Source organism: Hyperolius riggenbachi, chromosome 4 (genome assembly GCF_040937935.1).
Source record: "Hyperolius riggenbachi isolate aHypRig1 chromosome 4, aHypRig1.pri, whole genome shotgun sequence".
NCBI lineage: Eukaryota > Metazoa > Chordata > Amphibia > Anura > Hyperoliidae > Hyperolius > Hyperolius riggenbachi.
This window is the reverse complement of record NC_090649.1, coordinates 131,686,975-131,709,555: the sequence shown is the minus strand read 5'-3', so window position 1 is coordinate 131,709,555 and position 22,581 is coordinate 131,686,975. Positions and strand designations below refer to the sequence as shown.

At 44.8% G+C, this 22,581-nt stretch overlaps 2 protein-coding genes across 3 annotated transcripts in view; one reads left to right on the top strand and one right to left on the bottom strand.

Annotated features, from left to right (window-relative positions):
• The window catches only part of LOC137504709 (proteoglycan 4-like), a 62,089-nt gene that overhangs the window by 11,974 nt on the left and 27,534 nt on the right, over window positions 1-22,581 (bottom strand). The window lies entirely within an intron of this gene.
• The window catches only part of KLHL24 (kelch like family member 24), a 96,103-nt gene continuing 84,638 nt past the window's right edge, over window positions 11,117-22,581 (top strand). For both annotated transcript variants that reach the window (XM_068279201.1, XM_068279200.1), the window contains exon 1: window positions 11,117-11,215. The gene's annotated coding sequence lies outside the window, so the exon portion shown is untranslated. The remainder of the gene's footprint in view (window positions 11,216-22,581) is intronic.

Below are 22,581 nucleotides of genomic sequence, written 5' to 3'. Positions count from 1 at the left end.
CGCTGGATGCTGCTGGGTAAGGAAGGAGGAACATGCTGGATGCTGCTGGGTAAGGAAGGAGGAACATGCTGGATGCTGCTGGGTAAGGAAGGAGGGACGCGCTGGATGCTACTAGGAGAGGATGGAGTGACGCACTGGATGCAGCTAAGTGGGGAAGGAGGGACGTGCTGGATGCAGCTGGGTGGGGAAGGAGGGATGCGCTGGATGGACACGGAGGGACTTGGTGGGTGGGGAAGGAGGGACATGTTACATGCTGGTTGCTGCTGGGTGGAAACGAGGGACATGCTGGGTACTACTGGGTGTGGAGGGAGGGTCATGCTGGATGGGGAAAGAAGGGTGTGCTGAGTGTGGTAGTAGCTAGCAAAACACTGGTTGCTGCTGCTTACCCGGCCTCTCACGCTGGTCTGCATGCTCTGCTCTCCTTCTCTTCTCCTCTGTCCCATCTAATGCATGTCGGTAGTGGGAGAGATCCCACTCTGTGTTTGCCACATGTGCCCCGGGGTTTCTAACTTCCCATTACCCCCGTCAGCGCGACGAGATCTCTCGAAACTGACGTATCAGTATCAGCTAGAGTCTAGGTCTTTGGGATTCTGCTGTTTGCTGGCTACCGATTTCCAAAACGCTAGACCTGTTAAAAACAAGATATGATTATACAGAAACAACTGTCACTTGATGAAGCTGCAATTCCCTATTCAGCCCAAATGTTAGCCCTCCTAATAAAAAGGAGTCAGCAGCTGTCATAAGGCAGATGAAAGCCTGCAGGATATATCATTTTCCCAGTGCACATTTCTCTGAAACTGGAACAAAGAGTTGAATTGCACAATAACTGAACAGATAATTAGCGATTTGATTATTTAACGGCAAAACCGGTTCCTCCACTTGCTTCTGGTGCCAGGTGAACATCTTTTTCTTTCTTATAAATGTGTTTACACCTTTCATTTAACTGTCTGTCTACCACATGAAGCAATATTATAGGTTCCAAAGTCTAATATAGCAGGAAGGGAGGCAGCAGGGATAGCACTGATACTACAGGCTTAAAGGGAAGGTCCAAGCAAAATAAAAAAATGAGTTTCACTTACCTGGGGCTTCTACCAGCCCCATGCAGCCATCCCGTGCCCTCATAGTCTCTCACTGCTGCTCCAGTCCCTCGCTGGCAGCTTGCCGACCTCGGAGGTCGGGGGGGCGCATTGCGTACATTTTTACGCATTCCTGCTAGTGCAGGAACATTAACACATACATTTTACGCGTTACTGGTTCAATGCGTAAAAATTTACGCATTGAACCGTTAACGCGTAAAAATGTATGTGTTAATGTTCCTGCACTAGCGGGAATGCATAAAAATGTACGCAATGCGGCCCCCCGACCTCCGAGGTCGGCAAGCTGCCAGCGAGGGACTGGAGCAGCAGTGAGTGACTATGAGGGCACGTGATGGCTGCATGGGGCTGGTAGAAGCCCCAGGTAAGTGAAACTCATTTTTTTATTTTGCTTGGACCTTCCCTTTAAAGTGTACCTGAGACAGGGCCACATGAATAAAATACACATTCCTGGGGCTTCCTCCAGCCCCCCCGGCCTGATCGCTCCCATGGAGTCCTCTTATTTCTCTCTGTTCTTCCGCAATCGGCCCCTGAATGTCCTCCAATCCAGGGCCAACTGTGCATGCCTGGCCGCGCTCGCACTCCTGCCACGTTCTTGTCGCTAGGAGTGCTCCACGTCTGATTAGTACTACTGTGCAGGTGCAGAACAAGACAGGGGAGCGCACCTAGCCAGACTGCGCATGCGCCGACAGGCCCTGACTGACAGTGGCAGTTGTTTTTTTTTAGAAGATTATCTAGGACAGGCTTCACCCTGCACTCAAATTTCCCCAAGCTGATTTTCAATGCATTCCCTCCTGATGCCTGTCTGATCCACTGCATACTGCCACCACCATTACTGTAATCTGGTGTAACCATTTTTATTCCGGGTTGGTGTGGGCCAAGTTACGGTTGCGTGCTGTGGGTGCAGGTTGGGTTACAGGAAGAGCAGGTGGCAGGGAGCTTTTATAGTTACCTGTCTGGACAGCATCCTCTTCATGATGTGACATGTTTTCATAACCCAGAGGATGGTGTCAGTGTTGCAGCACCGCCCAGTGGTGGGACAAGGGCAATGGAAGAGACCAAAATTATTGATTGCTCAAGACAGAAAATTCTTGCTTGAAAATGGGCAGGGACATGGTGGTAATGGCAGTAGATCGATGGCAGGCCAATGGACCCTGCCAGGTCTCCCCTGATTATTTCAACACAGTGGGGGTTGGGGAGATCCTTAAATTTTAAAGTGACACTGAAGCAAAAAAAAAAATATGATATAATTAATTGTATGTGTCTCATATTTTTATTTTCAAATATATAGTATTTTTAATAACATTGCATCATTCTCTAATATTTGCAGTTTACACACTACTCAGCATTCTAAATGATTTCACAGAGCAGGCTATTGAACTTTTGAACTTTCTTCTGCAGAAAAAAAACAAAATACAGTGACAGACACTTGAGATAATAAGCTTCAGAAGACAGAGCTCTCTGCCACTTTGAAAGTTATAGAGCTCAGATAAGCTCCTTTGCATAGATACCAACTGGAGTTTCCTAACGATTCCTGTATTAGAAACAATAATAGACTCATATCTCTGCTGCTGATGTTTTATTTCTTAGCTGTACTACACGTACAAATCATTATATCATAAATGTATTTTCACTTTAGGTTCCCTTTAAACGTTTGTTATTAAATATCAATTAGCAGGTGTAACGATTGTGTAATTCTTTCCGTGGTCAGCGCACAGGATGCGCTGACACTGCGGAAATCCTCCACAAGCGTATAATCTGAGAGAACCCAGAAAAAGGTGCAACGCACCTGTAGAGGGGAATTCCTGCCGGCAGATGGAGCCGTGGAGTGCAGAGGAACAGATCCTCTGCCCCACCACAGATGCCAGATAGGAATTGTACGAAGGGAAGCAATGCAGGGCAAGATAGCCCTTAAAGAGAGAGTACAGCGACAGGGTGTATGTGTGTCCACCAATCTAATCGCCATCCAGCGACGATGAACACACAACTGTGAAGATCAGGTGGGAAAGCAATCGCAAGAGATGGCGATTGCTAACAGCGACACAAGACTGAATAAGCACAGAGAAGGAATGTATGTATGTCCACCAATCTCGTCGCCAACCTGCGACGGTGAACACACAACAGTGGAAACCAAGTGAGAACGCAATCGCAAGAGATGCGATTGCCAATGAGAATGAGCACAGGGACAGAATGTACCGGTATGTGTGTGCACCAATCTAGTCGCCAACCCGCGACGGTGAACACACAACAGCAGAGAGAGAGACAATTGCCAGAAGTGACACAAGACTGAGCAAGACAGAGCACGAGAGTAGCAAAAGCACAGCAAACAACGAGAAGATAAAGAAAATAACAAACGCTAGCTAAATGCGAACACCGCACTCATTCGCAACAGCGAACACATTTACGGCGCGGTCTCCACACGATAAGCGCAACAGAGACAAGCACGCCACCCTAACTAACCAACGCCACACAAACACGAAACAGAGAACGCGAACGCTTGCTTAACGGTTACCCCACCAAGCCTACAGCAAGCGGTCGTATCAGACAAGACAGAGAGGAGCAGCCAGCAGCAACCGCAGCTCTGGCCTACACTCCCAGACAGAGTACAAAAGGAACCACCGCTGCTACCGCTAGAGCGAGTGCGATCCAGACAGACAAACGAACAGAAACAGGAATAGGTCAGATAAGATCCACCGCTCTTCGGCCAGAGCGAGTGCGATCTAGGTTCAGGGACCGGACAGGAAGGATCCACTGCTCTTTCTGCCAGAGCAAGTGTGAACCAAGTAGGGAAACAGAGTTAGCAGGATCCACTGCTCTTTTCCACCAGAGCAAGTGTGATCTAAGTACAGAAACAGGCTAGCAGGATCCACTGCTCTTTCCGCCAGAGCAAGTGTGATCCAAGTACAGAAACAGAGCTTAGTAGGATCCACTGCTCTTTCCGCCAGAGCAAGTGTGATCCAAGTACAGAAACAGAGCTTAGTAGGATCCACTGCTCTTTCCGCCAGAGCAAGTGTGATCCAAGTACAGAAACAGAGCTTAGTAGGATCCACTGCTCTTTCCGCCAGAGCAAGTGTGATACAAGTACAAAAACAGAGCTTAGTAGGATCCACTGCTCTTACCACCAGAGCGAGTGCGATCTAGACAGACAAACAGATGGGGCTACCAGTAGCAACCGCTTCTCTGGTTAGCACCCCTGACAGACAGAACGATTTCCTGTCGACCACCGCTGGCGACAGGACAATCGCAGCAGAGAGACAACACAGGCAAAACAGATCAGTTATCGATAAGCCACTTTATCTTATTTTTTGTGATTCTCTTTCAAGTGGGTCGGTTACTTATGATTGGCGTACAGCTGATGTTTTCCCCTTATTCAAGAAGGGAAAAAATCAGAACCAGGAAACTATAGACCTGTAAGCTTAACACCAGTTGTGTGTAAATTGTTGGAAGATATCCTAAGCGATGCTCAACAAAACTATGTAGCACTGAATAATCTAATTTCCGTTCTACACTACATGGTTTTCTAAAGAAAGGTCCTGCCTCACAAACATGCTCAGCATTTATGAAGTGGTGAATGAAAATTTAGATTTTGGCAAAGCAATAGATGTAGTATAATTGGACGTTGAAAAGGCTTTTGACTCTGTTCCCCTCACTTGCTTGGGGCAGAAGCTGAGGATACATGGACTAGGAGAAAATGTGTGTATGTGGATAGAAAACTGGTTAAGGGATAGAAGGCAAAGAGTCGTGGCAAATGGAACATACTCAAAATGAGAAACTGTTGGCAGTGCGGTACCGCAGGGGTCAGTACCTGTTCCAATTCTTTTCATTGTATTAATAATTTATTAGAGGGAATACAGGGTAATGCAGCCATCTTTGCAGATCATACAAAATTATGCAGAAGTATCAACACTAATGCAGATGGTGCATCTACATATTACAACTGTCCAGAATTTTTACATAGTGACATTACAATAGGATCTTGACAACATGACCATATGGGCAGGCACGTGGCAGATGAAAATTGATAGTAATAAATGTAAAGTCATGCACCTTGGATGTACCAGTAGTATAGCACCATATGGGAACATCAGAACATCAGACAGAAAAGAACTTAAAAATACTGGTGTATAACAAGTTAGGTAATCGTATAAAATGCCAACCAGCAGTAGCTAAAGCAAATAAAAATCTGGGATGCATAAAACTTCAAGATACTAGTTTTTTCTCTATATAAATCACTTGTGAGGCACATCTGGAGTATGAAATACTGTTCTGGGCACCACACTATAAAAAGGACATTGACCTTCTAGAACAGGTACAAAGACAGGCAACTAAAATAATCAGAGGAATGTAAGATCTCACCAAGAAAGATTGGACAAACTGGACTTATTTAGCGTGGAAAAAAAGGCAACATAGAGGCAACCTGATTAACATATAAATACATCAGCTGGCAATACAAAAGCTTGACAGATGAGCTTTTTGTCACCAGGCTTGTACAAAGGACAAAGGTACATGATCTGCATATGGAGGAAAAACGTTCTTCACAGTGAGAGTAGTTCAAATCTTGAACATCTTACCTCAGAAAGTAGTTATGGGAAACTCTACATCTGCATTTAAAGAGGGTGTGGATTACTAGGTAACTCCAGGGAGAGCAAGCAGAGGTGCAAGCAGAGCACCTCTGCTTGCTTTAACAGAATTGCTGTTGTTTATCCCCTGTTTATTACCTGAAGAAGTGGGCTGTGCCCGCAAAACGCGTTGCATCCTTGGGGTATCTTCAATAAATGTGTATTTATTTATTTAATCACAGTCCTTGATGTCTGCTTTAACGGAGGCGAGTCCACCACTTCCTCCCAGCAATTTTTAAAAATTTTATGTACTTTTATTCTACTGGCGCCTCTGTTCACCTACCAAATAAATGAAAGAGCATGTTCTATTAATTATCCGTACTACACAACCAATTTATTATATCATTCGGGTTTTTTTCGCTTGAGTGTCACTTTAATAATTCTAGTGCACAGGTGTCAAACTCAATGCGGTCCTCCTTGCCATTTTATGTGACCCTCATGAGCTTTAAATGTGCATCATTGTAAACGATAAAATAACAGTACACTGCCTTCCCATCCAGAGGATGACAGTGTGTAATGACTGAAGAGGCAGCTGCGGGGAACAGCACCGCCGCCGCAGTTGCCTCCGTGCCCCGGCCTGTCCCTCTGGCGTCTGGGACGCCGAGGACGGGACTGTCACTCTCTCATAGGGTCGCTGTCTTACGCGGGCGCGCGCGTAGACAGGACCTTTATGCCGGGAGGAGGCTCGTCAGCTGACCTGCTGGTCGGCTGACGTCAGAGGAGACTCACGGCGCCCCTGATTGGCTGATAGCAGGGGGCGTGCCTGTGAGGTCTCCTCTGCTTCTTAAGCCTCCGGGCTTCAGTGTTTCCCTGTCTGCTGTCGTGAATACCCTGTGTGTTAGCGCTCAGATCTTAGACTAGATCCAGGTGTTGAAACCAAGGACTTCACACCAAGACTAGGATTATTGTATGTTATTGATTACCTGTGTATGATTCTAGCTATACCTCTGACCCTGTTTCTTGCCTAACGTTACTGTACTTCTGCCTATCTGACTAGTTGCTGAATCTCTGCCTGATTACTCGTTATCCTTCTGCCTCTCGATTCTGTACTGTAATCACCTCTCTGTTGCCGAACCTTGCCTGTCTGACCATTCTACTCACTAGTGGGCCCTTGCCACTGGTGAGGTGCTCTATACCCACCAGCTCCACTGGTGAGGTGCCGCTTGTAACTGATAGTACCTTCCCAGCCCCTCTGGGAAGGTTTAGCCAAAGCTATTTGGAGTCACCTTATATACCTTTCCAGCCCCGCTGGAAAGGTCTAGCCTATTATCATATCCTCCTAGTCCGACCTATCCAGCCCTGCTGGTAAAGGTCGGTGTGATTGTTTGTCTGATTTATTGGTCGTTTACCAGCTCCTCTGGTACAGACCAGCAATACTATTTCCGTACTCTCTCTGTTAGTACCTTCTCCAGCTCCTCTGGGAAGGTTTGATCAAATCTATACAGTCAGTGTACTGATAGTACCTTATCAGCTCCTCTGATAAGGTCTCGCTAAACTATTAAAGTTACGGTTGCACCAAACACTTCTCACACAGTCTGTGTTAGCTATACTGGCTTTATTGGTGATTCTGCAGAATAGATCACCTAATAATCAGGTATAGCGTCTTTATTATTGGTGATTCTGCAGATCACCAAATAATCAGACATCTGAGTTAACACCCAACCGTTACACAGCGTTACTGGTTGAAACATTGGCCTCAATTCACTAAGCTTCTCTCCTGTCTTTAATAACGTTTCTCTAGTTATCACCATGGTGACAAGGTATGTAGTACTCAGGAAACATTTTACCTCAGGCAAACCTAAAGTCAACTCCTCTGTCTTTAAGCTAACTCTTCAATCCTTAAAATAACTCCAGAGTTAAAGACAGGTTGTTAATTAACTGCGTGTTAAAATAACTACAGAGGAGGTAAATTAACTACAGAGGAGGTAAATTATCTACAGAGGAGGTAACTTATGGATTGAAGATATAAGATAACTCTCTCACTGTGTGGAGGTACGTTTTCTGAGGGCGGCGGAAGGCCGAAACTAGTCGGGACGAGAGTGGGCAATGATACACCATTGATCGCTGTCATTGTACTTTAGTACCACATAGAGTGGGAAGCAAAAAATTGCCAAGGGGGTCCCTACTGGAGTAGGACCCTCTGTATGTCAGTTTTATTTTGCTTATCTATCTGGAAGAATGTTTTCAAATAAAGTTGTCTGTTTATTCCACTGAGAGAATCCCTTATCTCCTCTTTCATGGTGCACTGAGTGGCACTCTTTAGGAGTAAAAGAAGAGACCATTGGGATCTCTGGAGGTGGAACTGAAGTGCTTTGAGGCTGACCACACAGCGCTGCTGTTTTTTGCTTGATGTAAGTTTTCTCTTGCCTTATTATCTCCAGCATGATCTTAGTGAATTGAGGCCATTGTCAGTTTGAGCCTGGTTGCAGCAACAACCAACAGGACTCCCTGCAAAATTAGCAAGGGGCTCCCTCTTTGGATCCAAATCCCCCCGAGTGGCTGATAAAACACACACACCTTTCCCCCCAGCACCCTCTCCACACATAGAAGAGTAGCGGAGTAGTGTAATATTTACCTGCTCCAGCACTGCATTGTGTCTTTCCTGTTCCTCCTGGCACCTGCATGCTCGATACTTCCATACCTCCAGCTACCGATCACATAATATGCATTCAGAGGCAGAGGTATGCAGCATAGAGCGTGCGTCTGCCAGGAAGATCAGAGGAGAACCAAAGCAGCACTTGAGCTGGTACATATTAAACCATTCCTCTGTGCTACTCTGAACCATAGTGAACCCCCTCCCCACGCCGTCATTATAATTTTGCCACTGTATTTCAGACTGTTCAATAACTGTTGAATGACTTCCGGTGCAAATGTAAAAATCTATTTTGTACTCACCTGGGGCTTCTTCCAGCCCTGAGCAGCAGTCTTAGTCCCTTGCTCATCTGGCGCGTACTGCACCTGCACAGTAGTTGTGCGCAGGTACATTATGCACCAGATGACGTGGACGTGTGGGCAGACGCAGGAGAGCCGACCCAGTCGGTGGGCTGCCATCATTGCGGGCAGCCAGTGGGAACACCGAAGAGAAGAGGACCCGGGGTGCTGACGGTGTGGGGGGGGGGGGGGAGGGGGTAGGAGGGGGTCCACTATGGTTCAGAGTAGTACAGAGGAATGGTTTAATATGTACCTGCTCCAGTGCTGCTTTGGTTCTCCTCTGATCTTCCTGGCAGACGCACGCTCTATGCTGCATACCTCTGGCTCTGAATGCATGTCATGTGATCGGTAGCTGGAGGTATGGAAGTATAGAGCTTTAAATCTTGATGAACAATTCGTCCTGCGGTTTCGACTATGTTTTAGATTTTGGCCCCTTACATGATTGAATTTGGCATGCCTGCTTTAGTGCCTGTAGTTAGCATCTCAGATACCGTATGTTACCTTAGCTATTACATACACATACACAAAAGTTTATTCGGGCATGCTCAAAAGTTTACTGACATGTGCGCAGAAGCTTACTCATGCGTGATCTCTGATGAGTCCGAAAGGTGAGGAGGAAACGCACGGGAAACAGCATAAGGACCTTTAAAGAGAAAAATGTATTTATTATAGCGGATACAAATCTTGCAATAAATCTGCAGTGTGTCTACTTCCTGCTTTAATGGGAGCAGACATAGGGTTAACACCCTGTGTTCACAAATTAGCTGCTCTGCCGAGGCAGCCAGCCGACACAACTGAAATATCAAATTACAGTTGTGATTAGTCACAGATGAGGGGAAATAGACAGGCTAAAGTCTCTAAATACATACAGGGTGCATTTCTCTATGTTTTCCTTCTGTCCCATGCAAGAACTAGGGCTGGAACTCACCAGAGCGTTTTTTTGAGCGTGATCTCTAGCGATTTCCCTAAGGGCTCTTTTCCACTATGAAATGCGATCGCGATTGTGTTTCAATTTCCACCATGCGATTGAGCTACTATACTCATTATAGCCCAGCTTAATCGCATACAAAACGCGGCAGGACGACGATTGCGCTTTGACCAAAATCACATCGCAATCGGATCGCACTAATGGAAATTGCTGCTGCAGTTTCCATTAGTTTAATGTACCTTGCGATTTGCGATCAGACGCAAATCGCAGGCTAGTGGAAAAAGGCCCTAAACCCTCTGCCAATGTAAATGGATGGGACAGATTCCTTTAGAACGATTGCGATTAGGCCAATCGCAGGACATGTAGCATGATGGGAGCATTTCCATTCTAACGTTAGGAGCAGGAAAATCACTCCCAAAATCACTAGCAAAGCGCTACCACAAATCGCTAGCAATTGCGATAGCACTTTGTAGTGGGTCCCAGGCCTTAAAGGGACTCAGCTCAAAATAGTAAAAAGATTTATACATACCTGGGGCTTCCTCCAGCCCCATCCGCTCGGATCGCTCCCACGCCACCGTCCTCCACTGTCTGCAGCTTTGGGAACAAGGAGCAGTGTCCCTCGCAAAGCTGGCCGGTCGCAGCCTGTCGGCGGCTACTGCCCCGAGCCGCACACACCCGGATCGCGCATGTCTGCGGGAACGGGAGCGTGGTGAGGAGGTTTGTGGCCGTCCAGCTTTGCGTAGGGTTGCTGCTGCTTGCCGGAGGGACTCGGACCAAGGTTGTATGCACAGAACGACTCCAGGGGGCTGCAAGAAGCCCTGAACTCAGAACTTCCTCTCTGCTCTAAAAAATACACAAGAGCATAATAACCTTTAAAGAAGAACATGTCTCTGTTACAGCTGATACAAATCCTGAAATAAATCTGCACTGTTTCTACTTCCTGCTTTCATGGAAGCAGACATATTGTCAACAACCTGTGCTTTCAAATGAGCTTATCTGACGTGGCAGTCAGGTGATAAGGCAGAGATCAAATTACAACCTGAGATTAGACAGGATAAACTCTCTAAATACATACAGGGTGCATCTCTTTATGTTTTCCTTCTGTCCTGTGCAGGAGTTCAAGTCCACTTTAAGATTTCCTTAAAGAAAAGCCGAAAAAAATCAGAAGACTACAGTTACACTTTAAGAACTCCTGAAGGTTTGCAATTTTTTCCCCCACCGTCTTCACCAAAACAGGACTATTTTCATGAAGCAGCAATGAACCAAACTTGCTCTCTATCCATGTAAACGATGCTGATCTTATCTGTCCCCTAGACAAGCAGAACTACAAGTATCAGCATCCCTACCTGCACTCTAGCGGCCACGTTCCCAGTGACCCCGGGGCACCCCTGCCGCAGTGCCGCTACACGTCTGCCACCCGGCGCGGGTACAACCCCCCGGCTTGCCCAGCGAGCCCTGATTGGCCGGCTGAGGAGAGACGTCATGTGTTTTGGATCTGAGAGTCATGTGTTCAGAGAAGTTCTTTGTTTATTCCCGGAGAGCAGATTGTGCGATCAGCAGCTGTGTCATCACTTTGTGTAATAAGGTGAAGACACCGCGATCTGCAGCAGCCCCCCGCCGCGGTCTGCCCGCTGCTTATGCTGGTGAGTGCAAGCTGCAGCTTTATGCCTTATATATGATGACTTCATATACTTCATATCTGCATTATGTGTGTAACGTGGCTCTGGTGGGTCAGGGATAGCACTTGTTGACAGCAGTAAACTTTGGCAATAAACTTTTGTCACACGCGCCGGGCACAAGTTATTGGGCAACCGGCTGCTGCGTCTCCCCAGAGCTCCTGCGCTGCCTGGCTTGTTTTTCCGTTACGTAGGAGAACTCCAGAACATCGAGGAAGCAGAACTCTTCCACAACACTGGAGAACCTCGAATGTGGCAGTTTCTTCCACGTCATAGCATAGAAAGCCAGATCAGCCTGTCAGCTCACTGTTCCAGGTCTGAAAACAGTATGTGATCCCTGTTTATTCTACTTTTTATTATAATAATGATTTCCACTCAGAAATCTCCCATTTAGAACCGATATCTGTAGATGAGAGAGATCTAATCTATTCAGCTATCCAGATTTATCAAATTCTTTCTCTTTTTCTTTCTGTCTGGATATATATGTATTATTATTATTATTATTCAGCATTTATATAGCACTGTCATGTTCTGCAGCGCTGTACAGAGTATATTGTCTTGTCACTTAACTGTCCCTAGGAGCTCATAATCTAATCCTTACCATAGATATGTGCCAGTTTTGGGGAGAAGCAGGTTAATTTATCTGTATGTTTTTGGGATGTGGCAGGAAACTGGAGTGCCTAGAGGAAACCCACACAGACACAGGGAAAATGTACAAACTCAGATAGTGCTCTGGTTGGGATTTGAACCAGGGACCCATTGGTGCAAATGTCAGTATACAGATCTCTCACTCACTTTCTATAGATCTATCTATCTATCTATCTATCTATCTATCTATCTATTTATGTATGGATCTTGTGTATGTATGTCTCTGTGTGCCTCTTTAGATCTATATGTCTGTCTATCTATCTCGTGTATGTATGTCTTTCTGTATGTCTCTTTGTCTCTCTATAGAGCTATGTCTGTCTATCTATCTCAGTTATATACAGTCAAGGTACTCTGAGCTACATGTGCAAGGCAGAACAATAGACAAGGCTCCTCTTGCCCTTGGGTCACAAACTGTTTCTTAAAAGGAAGTTCAAGTTGTTCTTCAGAACAGTGTGATTTAGATACTGCTCACCTGTCCTTCCTCACCTGTACACAAACACAACGGCAAACAGCTGCTCAGAGGGGGCAGAGTTTGCTTCAGTCCAATCACGTGAGCCGGCTTGCCGTGTTTATTTACATTGTGTCTCAGCTTCTGCTTGCATCAGAGGAGAGGGCAGGATTTCGTAACATTAGCTAGGGCTATTTATTCTCATGCAGCCTGAGGCACCATGGTGAACTGCATCTGATATGTGATTTATGGTTGCCATGCACAGGTACTGCAGGCGAATGCTGACTCTTGAAGTGTGGCGTTTCCCTTAGGACAAAGCCACCAGATTGATATTATACACACTTGTGCTTGGCACTGCTGGATGGAACACCTGTACCTTTGTAAATGTTACTCTATCATTCAGATTCAATTTCTCTTATTTTTTAGATTTTGAACAATATCAAGATGTATCCGTGCTACACTAATGTTTTTGTGATTTAATGTGATTAAAATAACCTTTCCATTTCAATTTGTTTTTTTGTTTAGACCTACCATAAAAAACACTGCATTTTTATTTTGGCCAAGTTGTTGCCTTCTTGTATGATATCATGGGCTCACCCATTGTTCTACACATTAGGTTGTGTATTCTAAACCTTAAGGTGACCATACTTCAGGTGACTTAGCGACCGACCGACCATCTGATTCGATTATTATAATCAGATTGGATGAAAATTGGTGAGACCAAGAGCATGCCCGATTGATGATGTAACCAAATTTGGGCCGCAATTGGTCGCATGCATTGATAGGACATGCTGAAAGATGTAGGGCCGACATGCTCGATCAAGTGTCCGGCAGTCATGGTGTGTGATATCGGGGTGAGCGACAGAACCCCTGCCGCGACAGTATACTTTACCTGACGGTGTCCACCGCTGGAGATGCAGTGTGGGTCTGACCAGCCTGAGGAAAGGCTGTTTGGCCTGAAACAGCAGGCTGTCGCTGGACATCAGCTCTGCCCTTTTTATTACTTTATACAATTTTTTAATGCATTTTATAATACTTGGAGGTGCTGACCCTTTTTAAAGACTGCATGATACCATCTGAAAGGAACGGAAGGCCGGCCAGGTCATAGCACTCCTATCTTTTTGAAACACATGGGTGCTAATCACACCAGGAAGATTGGTGTCCACCGCTGGCTCGGGCTCCATCCAGATACATGCGTCCCATGTGTTTGTCGGCGTGTACGTGGGCTCATGTGTGATGTCACGTGTGTGCGTGTAGTTGTGTGCGTGACAACGTGAGGATGGAGGCCAGAGCCAGCGGTGGACACTTGACAGGTAAAGTATACTGCACGGGGCACTGGGGGTGCCATGTTACATTAGGGGGCATCGACAGGGTTGGGGGCGGCAAGGCGGTGGATGCGGCGTCACAAGGCCACTTCCTGAGAGATTTCATGCTGAAATCGATTGGGAGTCGGCCTGCGTATATGGGAAGGCAACAGATCTCTCTTTGATTAGATTGGATCAGAGAGAGATCTGCCCGATTGATCGATTTGCGGCCGATTTCGATCGATTTCAATCGATCTGACATGATGGAAGATCTAGGTGGATCTGTTGAGATGGCTTATCATTTTGCATTGGACCTAATGGAAATCTGATGGCAAACAAATGCCATCAGCAGAGGCGTATCTAGAGGAGTGTAGGCATGGCTTGTGCCATGGACGCCACAGCAACATAGGCGCCATGTCTCCTTCTGTGCTATGCCCCCATGCCTCCCTGTCACTCAGACCTCAGATCAGATTAATTCTGTTATCTGGGGAACATGGTTACTTAACTTATGTATGTAGGGTGCACTTGGCTTAGTGTTACAAAAGAGGACAGAGAGGAAATAAGAAGAGAGAGTTCCAAAAAAGTAACTTCAGCAAAAACACATGCAACCATAACACATGTATGCGAGAAAGGATGCTGTTTTTAGAGAAGAGAAGGGCTCTGAAGGGGGAGGGGGGGCGCAATTTCAGTGTTTGCTATAGGTTCTATATTACCCAGATACGCCCCTGGCCATCAGATCAATTTTCAATAGATTTCATACTGAAATCTATTGGAAATCTGTTTCTAGTAAAAAATGTTCCTAAACAAACAAGATCAGAGATCTATCTGATGACCTATCTGCTGCTAATCTAACGCGTGTATGGCTACCTTTAGCCGATCTGCCCATACATCAGAGAGGACACTTTTACAGAAGAAGGATTATTGAAGTTTTATAGGGCCTTATCTAATCCCTCTTCTCAGCCAAACAGTGTATTGCCTTCAGATGGCTATCCCCTATATGTCCCTCCTTAGCAGATTGGAAAATCAAAATCAAGGCTTCTTTGCCATATAAAAAAATGGTTTTCAAACACAGAGGTTGTCCTACTAAATTGTGGGCCAGATGGTTATCTAGCCCTCATGTGTAATCTAATCTATGACACCCCATGCATTGTACTAGTTTGTGATTAGCCAGCTTCTTCCTTATTCATTTCCCTGAGGATATACTCCTGTATCTATTACTTTATGGATCTTGTGCATTATATTGTATGTCTGTATTTTCTGTACCTTGTCTATTCTTTCCTGATTTTTTTTCAATAAACATACTTTAAATGAAAAGCAATATATGGACATCTAGGACTGTATTATTCTGAAAGACAGTGACACTACACATTGCTCTCATATTACATAAGATAAGATCAAAACCACAAAAGAACTAGTATAACCATTCAGTATTTTTACATGTTCTTGATGGTGGGATTTTACAGCCAGACTGGGCCTCACAGGCATGTTTCTTTGTAGTGGGCACCACTGTAACTGTAACTTCTAAAACTTCTCAGAAAGGTGAACAGGTATCATTTTTTTTAGTTCTGAATACCATGCAATGTAACTGGATAGCACTGAGATTACAGTCTTATTAACTGTTTAGCTAAAGACATTTGCAACACTACCGGGTAACTAGTATTGTTTAAAATGGACCTGAACTCAGAACTTCCTCTCTGTTCTAAAAGATCAGCAACAGCATAATAACATTTAAAGAAAAACCTTTCTTTGTTACAGCTGATACAAATCCTGCAATAAATCTGCAGTGTGTCTACTTCCTGCTTTCATAGAAGCAGACATATTGTTAACATCCTGTATTTACAGATTAGCTGCTCTGCCGTGGCAGAGGAGATTCCTGAGCTAACACAGCTGAGAGATCAAATTACAGTTGTGATTAGTCACAGATGAGGGGGAATTAGACAGGCTAAATCAGGGATGGGCAATTTTTTTTGTTCGAGGGCCACATTGTGTTCTCAAGTTGGACCGGGGGGCCTTCACGCGCTGCGGCAAAAAATGGGTGTGGCTATGACAGAATGTGGGTGGTAACAAATACTGGGTGTGGCCATGACCGGATGAGGGCGGAGCTAACTGTAATTTAACAGTGCAACGCAAAGACAGTGGGCACAAGTTTTCTCCCAAAATACAGGCAAAGTAACCCTAAAGGTAATAAGACAATGTTCCCCCCCACCCACAAACAACAAAGGCCCAGGGACAGCAGGCAGAAAGACACGTAATGCGGCAGTTTTTCACCAGAAAATACACATAATGGTGTAGCGTTCCACCAGAAAATACACATAATGGCGCAGCGTTTCACCAGAAAATACACATAATGGCGCAGCGTTTCACCGGAAAATACACATAATGGTGCAGCCTTTACCAGAAAATTCACATAATGGTGCAGCCTTTCACCAGAAAATTCACATAATTGCACAGCCTTTCACCAGAAAATACATGTAATGTGGGGAGCTTTCACCAGAAAATACATGTAATGTGGGCAGCTTTCACCAGAAAATACATGTAATGTGGGCAGCTTTCACCAGAAAATACATGTAATGTGGGCAGCTTTCACCAGAAAATACATGTAATGTGGGCAGCTTTCACCAGAAAATACACGGAATGTGGGCATCTTTCACCAAAAAATACACAAAATGTGGGGAGCTTTCACCAGAAAATACACGGAATTTGGGCAGCTTTCACCAGAAAATACACATAATGTGGGCAGCTTTCACCAGAAAATACATGTAATGTGGGCAGCTTTCGCCAGAAAACACACGAAATGTGGGGAGCTTTCACCAGAAAATACATGTAATGTGGGCAGCTTCCACCAGAAAATACATGGAATGTGGGCAGCTTTTACCAAAAAATACACAGAATGTGGGCAGCTTTCACCAGAAAATACACGGAATGTGGGCAGTTTTCCCCAGAAAATACACAGAATGTGGGCAGCTTTTCCCAGAAAATACACAAAACGTGGGCAGCTTTCACCAGAAAATACACGAAATGTGGGCAGCTTTCACCAGAAAATACACGGAATGTGGGCAGCTTTCACCAAAAAATACACAAAATGTGGGGAGCTTTCACCAGAAAATACATGTAATGTGGGCAGCTTCCACCAGAAAATACATGGAATGTGGGCAGCTTTCACCAAAAAATACACAGAATGTGGGCAGCTTTCACCAGAAAATACACGGAATGTGGGCAGTTTTCCCCAGAAAATACACAGAATGTGGGCAGCTTTTCCCAGAAAATACACAAAACGTGGGCAGCTTTCACCAGAAAATACACGAAATGTGGGCAGCTTTCACCAGAAAATACACGGAATGTGGGCAGCTTTCACCAAAAAATACACAAAATGTGGGGAGCTTTCACCAGAAAATACACGGAATGTGGGGAGCTTTCACCAGAAAATACATGTAATGTGGGCAGCTTTCACCAGAAAATACACATAATGTGGGCAGCTTTCACCAGAAAATACATGTAATGTGGGCAGCTTTCCCCAGAAAATACACGAAATGTGGGGAGCTTTCCCCAGAAAATACACGGAATGTGGGCAGCTTTCACCAGAAAATACACAGAATGTGGGCAGCTTTCCCCAGAAAATACACAGAATGTGGGCAGCTTTCACCAGAAAATACACAGGATGTGGGCAGCTTTTCCCAGAAAATACACAAAACATGGGCAGCTTTCACCAGAAAATACACATAATGTGGGCAGCTTTCACCAGAAAATACATGTAATGTGGGCAGCTTTCCCCAGAAAATACACGAAATGTGGGGAGCTTTCACCAGAAAATACACAGAATGTGGGCAGCTTTTCCCAGAAAATACACAGAATGTGGGCAGCTTTTCCCAGAAAATACACATTATGTGGGCAGCTTTCACCAGAAAATACATGTAATGTGGGCAGCTTTCACCAGAAAATACACAAAATGTGGGGAGCTTTCACCAGAAAATACATGTAATGTGGGCAGCTTTCACCAGAAAATACACGGAATGTGGGCAGCTTTCACCAAAAAATACACAAAATGTGGACAGCTTTCCCCAGAAAATACACAGAATGTGGGCAGCTTTCCCCAGAAAATACACAGAATGTGGTCAGCTTTCACCAGAAAATACACTGAATGTGGGCAGCTTTCCCCAGAAAATACACAGAATGGCCTCAATTCACAAAGCTTTATCAAACACTTTATCAAACGTTTGATAATTTACCTCATGGGTAAAATCTAATTTTGAATTCACTAAGGTGTTATATATTTATCGAATGTTTGATCGATAAAACATTTGATAAATCTATAACACCTTAGTGAATTCAAAATTAGATTTTACCCATGAGGTAAATTATCAAACGTTTGATAAAGTGTTTGATAAAGCTTAGTGAATTGAGGCCAATGTGGGCAGCTTTCACCAGAAAATACACGAAATGTGGGCAGCTTTCCCCAGAAAATACACAGAATGTTGGCAGCTTTCACCAGAAAATACACGGAATGTAGGCACCTATAAAAAAAAACATTTACACACCTGGAAGAAGACTCCTCTCCCAGCCTCTACTGCACAGCTCCCCCGATGATCTTCTGTGCAGCCAGCAACTCTGGCTAAAAAACTCCTGCACTGACAGGCAGTGCAGGGCTTTGGACGCCATTTTCCCTTAGCCTGCTCTGCGTGCCGGAAACCACAATCCCGCAGGCTGGTGGACAGCTGTGGGCTGCTGCCTGTGAACTGACGTGGCTCCAATTAGACGCTGCAAGTCAGCTCACGTCCTGGGGGGACAAGTAATCCGACCCTGCATCGGTGGGCCGGATGAAATGGCCTCATGGGCCGTAGTTTGCCCACCCCTGGGCTAAACTTTCTATATACATACAGGGTGGATTTATCTATGTTTTCCTTCTGTCCTGTGCAAGAGTTCAGGTCCACTTTAAATTATATGGCAGCCACCATATCCCTCTAAGTTCAGGTGTACTTTAACTGAGTAGCTGGCAGCAATATGGGCCCTCCTAAGTTAACAGACTGTTTTAGGAGCATGGTGGAGGAGCAATGGGAGGGCTGGGTGATTGTGTGCTTACAATCAAGGTATGCAGTTTGAAAGAACTTGTGGCATGAAAGGATACCTAAGTCCAATCAATAAACCTTATGACTTATTCTATTGCCACCAACTCTCAATTCTCCTTTTCAAACATTTCCACCTTTTGCATGCAATTATGGCATTGCAAGTGGCACACTCCAAGGCTGCCAGGTTGTGGGCACTTCCACCTACAGCATGGACACCAATCACAAGGTAGAAAGCAGCAGCGTATGGTGGAACAGGTTGGCTGCATGTGGATGGGAGAGGTTGGGGCTAGCATAGCAGGATGATAACTTCAACACCAGCACTCCAAAACCTGGGGGAGGAGCCAGGAGAAAAATTGCTTCAGGTATGTGTCCAATTGTATTCCTAGTTTTTCTGCTTAATGGTAACTAAATTCACTAGTCCAATGGGAGGATATGTACAGAGAAGGGGCAGTGAAGTGAAGCTGACCTCAGTCAAGCAACCTGTCATGTGCAGAGAAGCTACTACTTTGTTAACATTTGTATGCTGAATATAGTTTCATGCTGAGTTCACGCAATACAATGTGTCCAGGTCAATTCAAGTCCTGGCCTGCTAGTTTGTATCAGTTTTCAGTAGCTGGATTTACACATACATTGGCCTCAATTCACTAAGATCATGCTGGAGATAATAAGGCAAGAGAAAACTTACCTCCACACAGTGAGAGAGTAATTTTATCTCTTCATTCCTTAAGTTACCTCTTCTGTAGTTAATTTACCTCCTCTGTAGTTAAGATACCTCCTCTGTAGTTATTTTCACACGCAGTTAATGAACAGCCTGTCTTTAACTCTGGAGTTATTTTAAGGATTAAAGAGTTAACTTAAAGAGAATCTGTATTGTTAAAATCGCTCAAAAGTAAACATACCAGTGCGTTAGGGGACATCTCCTATTACCCTCTGTCACAATTTCGCCGCTCCTCGCCGCATTAAAAGTGGTTAAAAACAGTTTTAAAAAGTTTGTTTGTAAACAAACAAAATGGCCACCAAAACAGGAAGTAGGTTGATGTACAGTATGTCCACACATAGAAAATACATCCATACATAAGCAGGATGTATACAGCATTCCTTTTGAATCTCAAGAGATCATTTGTGTGTTTCTTTCCCCCATGCACTGAAGTTTCAGGCTGCTCTTTTCTTCCTGCAAACAGCTTTGCCCTTGTTTGTAATTCCTCAGTATGTGAAAGCCCAGCCAGCTCAGAGGACGATTTATCCAGCTGATTAGAGCAGCTTCTCTCTTCTCTCTTATCTAAATAACACACAGGCAGTGTGCATAGAGGGGCCAGAAAGCGTGAGTTCATAGCAGAACCACAACACTGAAGAACTTGGCAGCCTTCCAGACACAGGCCGACAAGTCTGACAGGGGAAAGATACATTGATTTATTACAGAGACTGTCATAGTAGAAAGTGCTGCAGTTAGCCAGAACACATTAGAATAGCTTTTGGAACATGTAGGATGATAAAAAACAGGATGCAATTTTTGTTACGGAGTCTCTTTAAAGACAGAAGAGTTAACTTTAGGTTTGCCTGAGGTAAAATGTTTCCTGAATACTACATGCCTTATCACCATAGTAACAACTCTAGAAGAGTTACTAAAGACAGGAGATAAGCTTAGTAAATTGAGGCCAATGGGTACAGTTCTGTTCCAGTCCTGTCCTGTCAGTTTTGTATCAGTTTTCTATTCCTGACAGGTAAAACTGATAGAAAACTGATGCAAACAGGACTGGAGTGGAACTGTACACATTGTATGTGTGAACGCAGCCTCACTTCACTACCTTTCACAAATCAAGGAGTGCCTCATCAAATTGCTACATGCTACAACAAAGTGACCTTGTGATGATACCATATAGCATAACACAACAGCTGCATGGGAAAACAGGCACCACACGATGCCAGGACATAATGCTGCTTTCAGCCCACTGAATTTGTTAAAAGCAAACCTTAGCGTTCTCACTGTCACTAAACTGACCATGCAGCTTAAAGTAAACCTGCTACTACCTTCAGTACAAGGTAGAAATGTAGGCACTATGTAGTAGGCTATGTTTTGTATAATATACTGAATGTGTGTTTCTTATTTTTGGACAAGACTACAGCATCAGAAAAAATGATATATCAATCTGTCAATGCAGGGGTATAGCATAAGGAGGTGCAGAGGTTGCGACCGCATCGCCCCCCCCCCCCCCCAACTCCAGTATTTGCTCTCTATTGGTCCTGTGCTCATAATAATCACTTCTATACTTTGAATAGTGGTAATCATTAACAGACAGTTCCCCGTCCCCTTCTTACACCTCTGAGACTGTGGTTGCCATTGGCAAGTTTAGGTGCGCTGTATCAATTGTTATGTATAGAGTGCTTGGGGGGGCCTTAATGTAAAACTTGCATCGGGGCCCACAGCTTATTAGCTACGCCACTGTGTCAATGTTATTGTTTCTGCAAATCATAAAGCTATAAGCTTCCACCCTAAATTATTTAATTAGCAGTAAGCAGGTTTTCTGTACGGGAAAGACTGTTCTCAAGTTTGTTTTACATGCAGGTACCACAAGGTTCCATCCACAATCTCATAAGAGCACTGTTATTGGAAGTTGAAGATCTCTAACTTACAGTTAATTCAGAATTTTTGGACAGCAGGATGCATGAAGTCAGAGATCCAAGTCTGAAGTCAAGGCTTTCCATTCAGTGTAGGCCGCAGATTTGTAATGCTCTATGGACACACAGAATATGATCTGGAGAATAACAAAGGCAATTATGGGCACCTTGTGGCACCTACGCAGACTCTAAGTATAGAAGGTTGATGTGGATCTCTGCACACGTTACACTTTTTATGTAAGCTAAGAGTCAAAAGGAATTCTAAACTTCTTGTCCAGATTTTTTTTTTTCAGCCTGAAAGAAGAGCTAAGCTTTCATCTAAAAATTGATATTCAAAATATCAAGGCTCAGGATAGTCTAGAGGTCCCCCATCCTTCACCCCACAGATCCAGTGCTGGGACCCTCTGAACATATTCAACAACAGTTTGTCAAATATGGTCATGCTGCCATGCTCCCGGCTGCAACCACACTGCACAGGCACAAGGATGGCCCGCACCTGCGCAGTATCATGTAGCTGCTCATGCACAACGTTTTCCTCTGGGCTACTGCTCAGGTGAGGGCTATCATTGCACCCACACAGTGCTGCCACATTCATACACAGATGGGAGCTGTAGAGAACATGGTGACAGCAAGCAGTGGCGGGGTGGAGGAGGATTGGAGAAGCTTCTGGATCATCCAGTTCAGCAATTCAATGTTTTCCTGTATGGGAGCTACATTAAAAACTACCTTCATTTACCCAAGACAATAAAAACGTGGAATTTTCTTTAGGATAAAGACTGTAGATACTATTGTTTATCTCACCAGTTTATTTTCAGCTCAGGTTTGGTTTGAACTCCATGACACTGAGCCATGCACATTCTTAGGGCAGGCTGTTTGGGTCTCCGGCTGGGGTGAAGCGGTGGATGGTGGGAGCACGGGCACAGGCAAAGTGCACAGCAGAAGGGTAAAGTTATCTCACCTCTTCAGGATCTACAGGCGGCCCATCTTCCTCCTAGGTGTCCCATCTGTTTGGTAACAGACCCACCTGTGGTCATGTGATCACCGACAGGGCTGTTACCTATGAGATGGGATGTCTAGGAGGAAGAAGATGGGACGCATGTGGATCTTGGCTAGGTAAGTTACTTTGGCCATCTCTCGTAACATAAACTAGGTTGGCTATCTGGCTACCTATACTGAGGGGGCACTCTGGCTTCCTTTACTGGGGGGGGGCTCTGGCTACCTATACTCTGAGGCTCTCTGGCTACCTATACTGGA